Raw genomic sequence first — 14,088 nt, forward strand, 5'->3', positions numbered from 1 at the left:
TTATAATATTCTTATATTATTACTTATAATATTTAGTTATGTTATTATATTAGACGGCTATATATATCAACAATATGTTATATTTTTTGCTGTGTTAGGTTTTTCGGAAACGCGGTAATAAATTTTAAAATAATTCTTGTAGCGTGTAGGCCTTCCTTTGGTCAAGTAATTTAGGTACCCAGTAGATAATAATAATATAAATCATTTATTATATTAAGTTTAAAACTAAAAGTAATTTAAATAATAATTCAGTGTTATTTTCATAATAAAGGGCGTTGTTAACACTGCGTATTCCAAAGCTCGTATGCCCATTCCGTGGCACGGAATAATATATAAAAACTTAGAAATCGAGAGCATCCAAAGCTTTTTCTCCCAATGTATAGAACTAACCTACCATCGGTAATTTCAATTGGAAGAGCAATAGTTGTATTCATATCATATTATCGTCACCTCAATATTACAACTAGATAACTTGATTTTACACTTTTTTGAGATAGTTATTGAAAATGATTCTACATTAATTCCTTCTCTACAAAATGATAAAACTAGGTAAGTCAGAAGTTAATGGGAAATGTTTGAAAATATTAGATAACTACAAAACCATAAATGCAATAAATATATAAAACAATATATCTACAATATTTAAATATGTATTCGCAATTAGACAATCACAATTTTCCATTTTTGTTTTAAATAATAATTATAGTCTACATTTATGTTAATCAAGTAAAGTTTAAATTTCATTTTCACAATAATGACCAAATCAGAGTTATCTAGTTGTACTATTGAGGTGACGATATGAAGGTACAAACATTTTTTTTATATAAAAAGTTTTTATTTTAAATGTTATTTAACAGTACGTATTCAATATAATAAAAACCTCTACACCAAAAAAATTAAGAATTGGACTCAAAGTCACGTCTTTCACTTTTTGGTGAGTGCTTTCACCTCTAAGTCTATGATTAGTGCGAATTATTTCTTACAACTACATGTTTAACTGAGGCTCTTTAAATGACACCAATCAGAAGGCAATAATATGTTTTATGATCAATTAAGGTAATGAAATTACTAACTTTAATCGTAACAGACGCCTGGCGCCAGCCAATTTTTATATTATTGACGTTATTATACTTAATACTAAAGGTTTTAAAACGTTCGATTCTTTAAAAGGGCTTATAGTCAGGCCGTGACATGACATTGTAAACTTCAACGGCTAGTGATTTTTTTTTATTATTAATAATAATCATGTCCTTGCTTTTTCGTACAAGATGGTTGTTTTTAGTTTTGAACAATCACAGATTCCCAGGCTTTGGGAAAATCACATTAATATATTGTGCCCTTACCGGTATTGCAAGGATGGAAGGTCAGCGCCTTACGCACTGCACTATGAGAGCCGCCAGTGCTAGTAATTGTTCATACTTCGAATACAATATGGTAAACTATAATAAATGTAGAAATTGATGATTGTTACATATTGAAATAATTTGAGCAATATCAGGTTACCGCATTGCATTCGAAGACAATCAATATCTAGCACTACAAATTGTAATTCATAATTCAGTGCCATGGCTTGAATAATAGTCGACCGTTAAACCTTTTTTAAAAAATCTAGAATAAAGTTGTTTTTTTTTAAATATTTTTTTTCTATAATAAGGAATCTAACATTCTTACACCGTACTATGTAAATTCGGTTTTGAATAAAAATAAACTGAATAAAACATAATTATAAGATAAAAAGAACTTTTTATATACCACGTTTTTAAATTTTCTGTTGAATCATATAAACTTGACAATTCTATGTATTAATAATTTAGGACAAATAAGGCAATTGTCAACAAATCATTTTTTTGCTATTTTGCAACAAACAAACAAACATAATATAATACTGAAATGCCATTTTGATTTCCATAGTAACGCATGTATATATTAATAATTTAGTTGCTAGGACCACCCCCTTAGCAACCAATAAATTGGATTGGATTACGGATTTCTTCCGAAATAACTTTTCATACAAAACAGAATTAACTAAAAATGAATTTAATTCTACTTAAGAATGGCTAAAAGTATTTAAAAAATGCATTGGCATCGTGTTCTGATATATTCTAAAAGTTTCAAATGTCTAGCTAGTCGGGAAGTTAGTTAAAAATTGACTGCAAGATTTGTACCGGACAAACAACCACCGGACTAAAAAGAATACGACCTAATAAAAACGTTGTAAAATAACTTAAGAGATTATGGCTGTGTCTATGAAACCAACTAACACTTTAATATGGCCAACAAAATAACAAATTTATTCTCACAAGAGGATACAATATATAGTAATATTTTTTTATCTATTTAAGAATTGCTACTATTTAGAAGTTGAACGGATATCTCCATCCGAAACTTTTAACGAGGCTTTTCTACGATTAAGGTCGGCGAAAGTAAACAATGTTATTGTTATGTGTCAGGCAACTAAGAGAGATATACTTAGCAATATTTTTATGTTTCCCAGAGCTTTTAAAGCTAATAATGTCTAGAAATGATTTTCATAATAATTAGAATACTTAAATTTAAGCTTTCTCAAAGAAATACAAACCGCCGTTGGCTTATTTAATATTACTCACTGTATTACCTTATTAAATTTTATCGTTTTTAATTTGTATTTCTTTAAAACTTCGCTTTATTTGGTTTTAAATTTAAGTGGACTGTATGAATAGGTTAGGTTAGATTAAGTTAAGACAGTTTAGGCTTACAGCTGTTGTCTGTGGACAATGAGAATACTCACCATACGGCATGTGTTGTTGACGACGTTCAAGAATGCCAGTGCGACGTTTAAATCGGGTTAATAATATTAAGAAGTCAACTCAGTCAAAGCGCGTGGTGACTTCAGTGTTGAGTAACTGCTCCTGAGGTATTCCCAGATATAAAATAACGTAGTTTTAAGTCGTGATATGCTCAATTAATACCCAGTGTGATACGGTACGGTTTAGTTTGGTGGGTCCATATTAATTGTGTTGTTGTTAGTTATCGAGTTAATTGCTTGTAAAACACCAGTACATATTGCGTTGACTGTTGGTGGAACAATGATTGTAACATTTTAATAAATTGATTCGGCGTCACTTGTCAATAGTATTGTTTTACCGTCGTGAGAATAAAAAAAAAGTTTTGATATAAAATGGATTTGGTATATTGGAGTGACCCGACTCGAGTGTAGTAGTGAGTCGAGTGACGGACTCGAGATAAATGGTAGCGAGTTATTAATCGTCCTTAAATCTCAATTAAATAATTCATAATAGACAGTGTTGATCTAGGTTGTGATTGAGGACATGCTGACGATCGCTTCGGTGTCCCCACACGACACCTCCAGGAATTCTTGTAGCTCGTCAGTTTCTTGCGTCATTCCAGGTCATGCCTGCATCCTGTAGCTTCGCCGTATACACTATGTTGATAGTATTTAGTGGCTTTTCATTACGCCGGAATCTAGTTGACTTGAAGAACAGGCAAGTCTGTTTGAAGTTCTCTATCAGCCTGTTATATCGTCACCTGTTCACGGTATACGGTTGCTCTAAGCCTTCGTAAAGTGAGGTTGAATCATCACCATTTCATATTTTATTATCTGTAAAAATACTAGTGAGTTCTAATGTATGTATTAGGTTAAAATAAAATATAAAACACTATCACTTTGTAATTCTTTGTAAAGTTCTGCCTTCTAACTTATATTTTTATAACTTTACCACCCATCTTTGCAGCGAGTCGTTTTTTGTTTTAATATTTTTAAGACTCTTGGATAACGAAATGTTAGTAAGTGCTAAAGAACAGGGATATTTTGTATCGTAAACTACGTTTTCTTATGACTTTACTTAACTGCCTGGTGTAGATTGCCGAGTTATAAGAAATACACATTTAGTATGGCAAATTAGATGACGGTTTTCATTTATAAATTAAGACACTGTGTAAATTATTACATACTTTATCTTAATAAATTATCTTGCGCAAGAGCAATGATAACATAAAAACGACAGATGATCGAGTAAGATTTTTGAAGTTATACTTCTTTTGGAGCGTTTGAGAAATCAAATCAGAGTGTATTTTTGGCGTGACACATAACACAAATTTCTCAAATCTAGAAGAAAACTCTTGTATGGAAGTATCCATAATCTTTATATAATATGATATATAAATGTAGTTTTCGTCTCCCAAATTCTCAATACTTAATATGTTTAAGATTTCGGAAATTATTGTGATAATGATTTTTTTATTAGAGGAGTTTTCCATAATACCAATTTACATTTAAATGCATTTACTGCACTGATCATGCCATGGTGGTATCTTTTTCGTTGCATCTTTAGATTTAAATCATTAAATTTACACAGTTTTGAAGTTATACTTCTCTTAGCGCGTTTGGGAAATCAGATCAGAGTGTATTTTTGGCGTGTGACACATAATTTATTTTTTCACACGAAAAAAAACGCACTCGATTGGATTCGAACCACCGATTGTTCGGTTATCAGCCGAACGCACTACCTTTACGCCACTGCAATCGTGACGATTATACAGTATAATATTATAGTTTAGAATGGTTCCGTTGCCTAGGCAGCGAATTTATTATTGTCGGCCATTTGAAATTCCTTATGTAAACAAACGATTAAACTTCAGAGTGAGAGTAATTTATTTTTTTTGTAAACAAGTACGTAAGTACCCGTTTAGTTGGTTATGTTATAGCTCCCTTTGATGATAGATGAAGGCATTTTGCCATTTTTTGGGTTAAAATAATATTTTAAATCTACTCAATTTGTAAAAAATACGTATTTAACTGTTTCTAGGATACTTTTTCAATCATCCGCGTCAAAGAACATCACCTCTACATCGATTCATTATCAGAATGGTAACAATTATTATATAAGTAGGGCTTTGCCCCCCTGCGGGTCTATTCTATACACAAGGCTGCTTTTGGTCCGCTACAGCAGCTAAATCGGGTAGGAAAGTATCGAATTATTAACACTTATTGTAACAATTACAATAATTTAGTTATCATTGTTACAATAAGTACTATGTTTTAACATCACCTCTCTTGGCTATGATAAATTTTAGACTGAGATAGACAGTTTTGACAGTTCATACGATTAGCTTATTGTAATTGTTACAATAAGTGTTAATTATTCGATACTTTCCTACCTTATTTAGCTGCCGTAGCGGACTGAAAGCAGGCTTGTGTATAGAATAGACCCGCAGGCCACCTTAAACTACCAAATTCCCTATTACAAGGACTCTACGAGTTATATATTATTTTCCATGATATTTTAGTATGATTTAGTATAAATAAGCAGTAAATAATTATGTTCTTCGTTAATTATATATTATTTACTATCTGCGAATGTGTATTACCTTGAAGACGCCAAAGGGCGAAATCCGGGTCGCTAAAAACGATTCAAATGGAATAATACAAAACTTATAAAAATATAACAATATACAATATTCAAATTTAATGAAATACCCTATGTGTACAATATTATATTTTGATAACGTGTATTATGTGAAACTTTAAATGTGACTAAGTTTCGATTGTATGCCAGCAAAAACAGTGCTTCAAGTGAAGAGGGGGTTGAAATCCAGTGCTTGAGTGGCTCTGAAGATGCGCAAATGCAGTCCACTTCTATTGAAGAGGAACTTCTCAAACTATCTTAGCGTACTTAATCCTCGGAGAATAGTTCTACTCCCCTTTAATCTATACCTAGATTACCCCATTCATTGGGCAGACATTTTCAGAAGGAACAACCCTATGTTAGGGGATGCGAAGTGTCTCAGATGAATACTGTAATTTATTATCGTTCGGTTAATTAATTGATACTGTATGACTAAGGGTTTTATAAGAAAAGTGGCTAAAAAGATAAAAAAAACTAACTTTCTTTCTTTACCCTGACTCACTATAGCATCGAAGTAAAGAGTAAGCCAAGGTCCACAGAAGTGACACGTAACTGTAAACTTCGATGGTAGGCACTGCTAGTTTTTTCTCATACTTAAAATGCTTAATCTACAAACCGGCTAACTCCATTTGGGCAAATTGTTCAGGAAGGAGAAAAAACATAATAATTTAACTATCGAGCGGAATTTAACAATTCAAAAAATACACTTGGATTTTTTTTTACAAATAAGCTGCACTATGAATAATTTTAATACATTATTTTAGCTTCCCTTTTATATATAAAAGAAATTTATATAAAGAGCAGAGTTGTTTCATTGACGATATTGGAAATTTGGCACCTTCAGTTGGTTGTTTTGTGTGAAGAACGATAACGCATTTATTTATAGGTTTAGTTAGGACTTTGAAATTTTGTATGAGCATAGAAAACATGCCTTATAACAAAATGCCATCAATATCTCATTTTTGGTCTAAAGTGCAGTTGGCTGGTTTGCAGATTTAAGCAGTCGATATTATGGTAAACTGATCATTGTTGCATATTGAAAAAAATGGTAATAATTTGAACGAAATAATATGCAATAGGTCAGGGACAGTCAACGCGGCGCCCGCGGGCGCCAGTGCGCTCTCGGAGAATATTTGATGCGCCCTCGAGAACCATCAAATTATAATACTATCACTAACAAGTTGAATTTCATAAAAAAATCGGTGTGTGTACTTATTTATTTATTTATTTAAGAATACAAAACATTGTGGACATAACAAATCTAAATTCAAGACGTACACAACATGAGATTTACATTATAACAAATATTACAATATAGAATATTATAATAATAACAGAAAAACAAATTAAATCACAACATACTTAAGTACAATTTAACACAGAAAAATAAAATTTTGAAAACAAAAAACTTTTAATTTTACACGGCAAAATAAAGTTTCAAAAACAAAATGCAAAGTACATCACTGAAAATGTCTATGTCTTTAGGGAGCGCATTATCTAATCTTGCACCCCTCGCTAATGGTAGTACCGTCAAACCCCCTAACTTCGCCCGGTTTTTTAACAGAAAGTCGTTTTGCCACCAAAATATCCACCAATGTGAAGTCGTATAGACCTTATGTTATGCACAATGATGGTATTTATTTTATCATATTATTTATTTATGTTATCTGATATAAAAAATAAATATATATATATATATATATGTATATACTATGCGCCCCCGGCTATATTCTAAATTTGTATTGCGCCCTTCGTGGCAACAAGGTTGCTGACCTCTGCAATAGGTTACCGCATTTGATTCAAGTGCCATATATAAAAAAATTGTAGTCTTATTTCAATGAAAACAAATTCGTATGACTGACAAAATTTTGGTGTGCATTATTTACGGCGGATCTTAAGAGTATACTTCATTGAAACGACAAATAATTTTCAACTATAGGTGCGACGAAATTTCGGACTGGCTGCCAATCGGAGAGCGAAAGTCGAGCTGTGAGCACGTCAATTTGTTTTGTGATGGCGTCGGGAGAATTAATTCTTCAATCGTGTAAAGATGACTAAAAAACGTTACCCATTTACTTGAAAAAGAGAACATGTCAATGAATATATTATTATTACTAATATAACAATAAACATAAAATTAAATAGACGCTTGTTGAATCTTTATGACAAGTTATGTTTTGTTCTGCACGCGTCGTTTGCACAATCTTCGCATCGCGTAGTCACGATCGTTTTAGACCGTGCCCCAGCTGAAGTATAGCCTTAACAGTCTACCTACACCATTCGCCATTGCGGGATGGAAGCATCAGCCTGATAACATTTTAAACACCAATAAAAAAGACATTACACACTTTTTCCCGTAACGGCACCTTAATGTGACGTCACGTGATAGTACGCGACGTGCATCATAATATATTTGACGCTTAATACTTTTTTTATTTAGGGTCCAATTTTTTGGATGTTACTAATCGACTGTCGGATGAAAGCCTATTCATAGTTCTAGATATTTTTTGTTCTTCACGTCTACTAAGCTTATTCAATGTATTATTTCAACATACGTTGATAAACTATCCATTTTCTTTTGTGATTAGTCATTATATACAACGCTCTTTCAGACTGTTCGTAACGTCATTTTTTCATCCATTTCTAAACGAAAGCTTTTTCTAGCTTATTTCATTCCTCAGTTTTTCTCTGTCGCGTATTTACTCTGAAATCAATCAATTCGTCATTCCAGTTGATTTAAAGCCCACTGCCACCCAGTACACTGTATTTAATTATTCATATTACTCAAAAATTATTTCAATATTGAATTCTGAAGACATAAGTAGCGGAGGGTGGAGGTAGGCTGTTAAGATCCACCATAAACAGTGCACATTAAACTTTGTTAGTCATACGTATTTGTTTTTAGTGAACTAAAACTACAATTTACAGATACTGTTAGCTAGTTTTTAAAAATCAATTAACCCCTTCATAAATAAAATAATTATAGTTTTAGAATATTTTGGGCGATACGACAAAGTTTTCGTTGGATTAAGAATACCTAATATTACACATATTGTTGGTTCATTTTTTTTAAATTCATTAATCCCTGCCTAAACCAACCGATAATTTATAAATATATTATTCTATCTATGAAATATCCAATTTTTGTATGGTTGAATAGCATAATTTCACATATTTTAAAGATAGACAAGTATTTTTTTATTATTACCTATTATGGTTTGGCTTCGCAAGGTTTAATTGAATTTTAAAAACTAACCAACACCAATCCGTAAATATTTGTAGTCTTATTTCGATGAAAACAAATACATAATATGACTAACAATGTCTAATGTGCACTATTTATGACAGATCTTAACAGCCTACCTCCACCCTTCGCCACTGATTAATTAAGTTACCTATGTAAACTTTGTATTTAATAGTTTTATATAATTTTAGAACAAATAATCTATGCAAAAAACGAAATTGAGAGGTTAATTTTGAACCGCTTGTTTAAAAGGTTTGTTAGCGACTAGCAAGTGACCAGTAGTTAATTACTGCCTGAGCTTGTTAGTTATACTTTCTGTTGATAGATCTTACTGTAGTGTACTGACTACTGGCAATAGACATACATATCCTGCCGGTCTTTTGTAATATTATTTTTTGTCATTCTTATACATAGATGAGTCTCAATAGAATATATTTTATCAAAGCTCTGAATTTGTTTGTTGTTCCGACAGAATCACACGCATGACTTAAAGCTGATCGAAATGTCTTGGGGAATCATTCAACATTATTCACACATTAGGCACTGCTATGACGTCGAATTGAATTCACATGTAAGTGAATTCAATCGAATTAGTCACCCCTGTTATTCTAAGAAAGCTATTTCCTATATTGTTAACATGTCAAATAAAAATTTAACCAAAGTTTGATCTAACTTATTGAACTTTCAGTTAAACACTCTGGTAAATGGAGTGAAAAGAGATACATTTTACATTAACGGCTAGGTATAATAAAGTTTAAGTATATCGTCACCTCAATACTACAACTAGATTTTGGTCATTTGGATAACTCTAATTTGCTCATTGTTTGGAAAATGAAATTTAAACTTTACTTGATTAACATAAATCTAGGCTACAATTATTATTTAAAATAAAAATTGAAAACTGTGCTTGTCAAATTGGGAACAAATAAATAATGTTCAATTATATGAAAAATATTGTACATATCGCACCGTGAGTGTAAAACCAAGGTAACTGCAAAAGACATATTTTGGATATATTAGGGTTTGAAGTCTTCATTTTGTTAGGAGAAATAGCGTTTCTAAAAAAAACATAATATTTGGTTTATATCTACATTATATTGCATGTTCTTTCAGTTACTTCACTTTTACATTATCAGGTTCACGACTTTTGCAGTTGTTTTACATTTAATCTCGAAATTGAAAAATTTGCAGATGCGTTGGTTTTACACTCACGATGCGATATATTATTTTATTTATTTAATGCATTCAAGGTTTTAAAGTTAAAATTAATACAGTTCCCATTAATTTCTGACATACCTAGTTTTATCATTTTGTAGAGAAGGAAATGAAGAATCATGATTCAATATATATCTCAAAAACAATGAAAATCAAGTTATCTAGTTGTAGTATTGAGGTGACGATATAATATTATTCATACTTTCCAGATTATATCGAGATAATTGACTTTTAAACTTGTTGATACTGCATTTATACATATTAAAACATTAAACTCAAATTCAAAAACATTCTGAATTCTTTTTTTCTTTATAAACGGACGGTAATTTATATTATTTATTGTTTTTATTTTTTTAACTATAATAATAATATTTTTTTGGCATACATAATCGACAGTTACACTACATAAATGTAGATTGTTATTAATAAAAAAATGATAATTAATATTATTTTTATATATTTAACTACACGAGTTCGGTTATTAGGATCACGGATATAGCGAGATCTCGGATGTTACGAGGAAAAAATCGTTGACATTTTAGTTTATGATCTTCTCCATACATTTATTCACTTTTATAACGAGCTACTTATCGGTTATACCGAGCTAAAATATCGTCAAAAATTTTCTTAGTGTGTGGATCGTTTAAAAACTTTTCGACCCTAAACAATAAAATCCGACCGGCCAGGATGCCGCCGGTATCGAATTACGTTCATGACACTAGGTAAGTGTCTTAGTACCTACCTAATTGGTGTTTTCGCCGACAATGTTGAAAAAGTTTCCACACATATGGTTGAAATTGTATGTAAAAAATTAAAGGTTTTGTAGCTGCAGAATAATAAGCGATCAGATATCTATTGTTTATAAAAATATCAAATTACTTTGCAGTAAAATATTCCCAATCCATTTCCAGTAAACAACTCAGCTAGACCAGCAAGTCGATTAGGCGAAATAAGAGACGGTGTATTATTACATCATTGCGGTGTATGAGCTGCATAAACATTTCTCATAGTATTTTCTTACAACTGTATTAACAAATGATATTTCTTTTCGCTACTCAATTTAAAACGCTGATTCTATATTTAGTTTAATATGATTATGTAACAGAATTTAATGTTAATGTACTAACTTTTATTGTAAAAATAACGAAGAACAATTTATCTCAATGTCACTCGAATCAGAGTACTTAGCTAGTAACTATCATGTATAATATACTATTGTACCGATACGCTGCTAATAAATCTCACCCTGCTACATCGTAGACTTCGTCATTATCATCATCCTCTACCTACACATCGAACACCGCACTAGAGTGGCCCCAACAGTTTGTTAAGTCAGTAAGTACCTATCAGCATTCATTACAATAAACAACTTCTTTTGTAGTTTATGAATGCCATGCTTGTCTCTTAGGAAAATTTTAATTGTGCATTTTTGTTTGAATTGCGACTTTTTGTGTTATGTGACCGCTCATTTAAAGATACCTATTCTCTGATATTACGAGTAACGCTTATAACGAGCAAATTCAGTCGGTCCCATCTTCCTCGTAATAACCAAGTTTGACTGAATAGTAATATTTTCTATTTTAGCTGTAATATTGGTTCAAAGCGACTTTTTAATAATATTTATTAAAAGGGTAAATATTTTAAACCACTGCCTCTTGCTGTGGCAGCTAACCTTTGTTTAAGAAAGGTGCTCGGAAAATATTAATAACCACAACCCAACGTAGAAAACTATTTTCTGCTCACGAGGCAATTTTCATGATAATTGTTGGTACAATTTTTGCACACGTTTTTGAAGTAGCGAAGTCTTTTCTTCCTTCGTTAATTAATAATAATCACAGTTAACTAAATTTTAACTGGGTATCACAATAACCCCACGAATCGTATGTCTAAAGAATGTATTAATTTTAATTATGTATCAAAGAAGCTGAGCTACATAAACTTAAAGGAACCATAACAGTGTAAATAAAATAAGCACTTCATATGTTGGAAAATTAAAGAATGCGGCCATAAACAAAATGGCTGCCGGTTTTGACGTTTTGATAATATCACCGCGCGTTCTCTTCATTGTTTCCTCAACGTTTCAGGGTTGTTGCAGATTCCATAAACTACTGATACTTCACATCAAACGTAAGGTTCCGTAAGACCTAGTGTGGTACGGGGTGGGTTGGTTCGGAGGGGTCTCTGTTTGTGTTATAACAAGGTTTAATTTTTAAATGTGGAAAAATATTATATTATATTCTAATTAACAATATGCATTTAATTTTTCTATATACCTAAACTAATTTCGCGTTTAATATTGTTTATACTTCAGAACATGCGATAGATGGGCTTTTTATTTCTTTGCGTTATGGCCAGATCGAATTAAACCATTATCCAAAAGTGGCTTTGAAGTCTCGTTATATTAGGACTAGCTTTCATATTTTTATAGAATTAATCTGTTCTGTACAAATTATCGACTAATTACAATTCCAATGGTCATTCTATACGGGCAGGTGAAATACCACGGGTCACCGGTGACCGATAATAAATATCTGTATACACGAACGTTTTACCGGCAGCGAAATTAGGAGTTCAGAAAGCGGGCGGCGGTCGGAACGCGTCGGGAGGCGTTAATGAGCGATTTCCAGTTGCACTTTATCTGTTAGGTCATGTTATTGCGTAATTTAAAAAAAATATTTATATATTTTACTCCATTGTGTGATTGTCAGAATTAACCAAATTCAACATCAAATCACTTTAAAAAAAACACTTCTACTTATGGGACTAATTGTCAATACCTAGTGGATAAATCCAGCAGGGTTATTTACAAATAGTATCAAATCCATTTCAAACGATTACAACATTGACAAATCCTAAATGCCGTGCATTATGAATGTGATCAAAGAGATGACGTATTGGGTTTGTTGCTAGTAAACATTTTAAGAAGGAGTGAAAATATAGCATTTTCTCTTTGTCAAAAAGTAGAAAATGATCCTTGATTTAACTTTGAAGTCGATTTGCTCTACTGGTATTCATTAAATCACTACCAATTACCACAATTAATAAAATTATTACAATACAAATGCAATACATCATACATTAATCATAGCACCATTTTCTCGGTCACTCGCCTCCTTCAGTTTTCGACGCGTCAAACGACCACCATCACCCAGTCGCAGGGCGTCCAAACTAGGGTAGACGGATGCAAGACCGCCGCGCAGGGTGGCATCCAGTCCATTAGGCCACCGCCCGGGCGCGACCCTTACCGGCAAATGAATTTCACCCTGACCGTCGAACACAGCTAATTGTTTTAGAGAACTAAATTAAGCTTGAATATTTTAACTTGGCAACTTCCTGCGTGTCGGGGAGCTGTCGTAAAAACTGTTTTATTTGTTTGTTGTATTTTAGAGTGCTGTGTATTTGACAGCGGACGAAAACACACTAATTCAAACGGTCTTAGAAATTAACAATAACCGAATTAGTAACTGTTTTGCGAATTTTATGGGACAGCAAATACGGATAATAAAGATGAACCTACGTTAAACAACAGTAGCAAAAGCGTACTTACAATAAACTTTTACTTTCTCATATTAATATTTTTGAACATACATAATTTTGAAAACACTTACAATAAAATATATTAATATAAACAATAGAAAAATTCTTTTTTTACAAAAATTAAGACACCCAGCAGGAATTGAACCTGCATCTCTCGGGTTTCGCGCACATGCACATTTACCACTCTGCTATAGGCGCCATACTTAATTGCGACCAATTTTAACTAATGGCTGTTAAAACTTTCTGTTGGTCTATTTTATACTTATCGACCGCTAAAGCGATACATATTATCACTTTATCATATTATTTATGTATTGAGATATTATAATTGTTACAATAAGTTCGCCGCCTAAACAGTCAAAAGTGTCTAACTCGCTCTAAGCCAGCCAAGAGGTGCTGTTAAAACATAGCACTTATTGTAACAATTACAACTAATTTATTGTAAGTGTTGCAATAAGTGCTAATACTTCAATACAGTCCTACCCTTGATAGGTGCCGTAGCGGCCGAAAGCAGTATTGTGTTTAAAATAGATGCGCTGAAGCGTTTTCCAAATTGAGTTACTATTGACGATCGGCTTTTGTATTTTAAATCAAAGTAGGTATTACTTTGATTACTAACCGACGTCACGGATCACTCCAAGATTTTTTGTTGTAACTTACTTGCTTATAATTTTTAATGAACTATTT

General features: G+C 32.0%; 1 protein-coding gene across 1 annotated transcript in view; it reads left to right on the forward strand.

Annotated features, from left to right (window-relative positions):
• Nucleotides 1-14,088, forward strand: part of Sol1 (CUB domain-containing protein Sol1) — a 1,020,319-nt gene that overhangs the window by 821,824 nt on the left and 184,407 nt on the right. The window lies entirely within an intron of this gene.

Source organism: Rhyacophila brunnea, unplaced genomic scaffold (assembly GCF_057557595.1).
Source record: "Rhyacophila brunnea isolate RB1 unplaced genomic scaffold, BYU_Rbru_1.0 scaffold_18, whole genome shotgun sequence".
Taxonomy (NCBI): domain Eukaryota; kingdom Metazoa; phylum Arthropoda; class Insecta; order Trichoptera; family Rhyacophilidae; genus Rhyacophila; species Rhyacophila brunnea.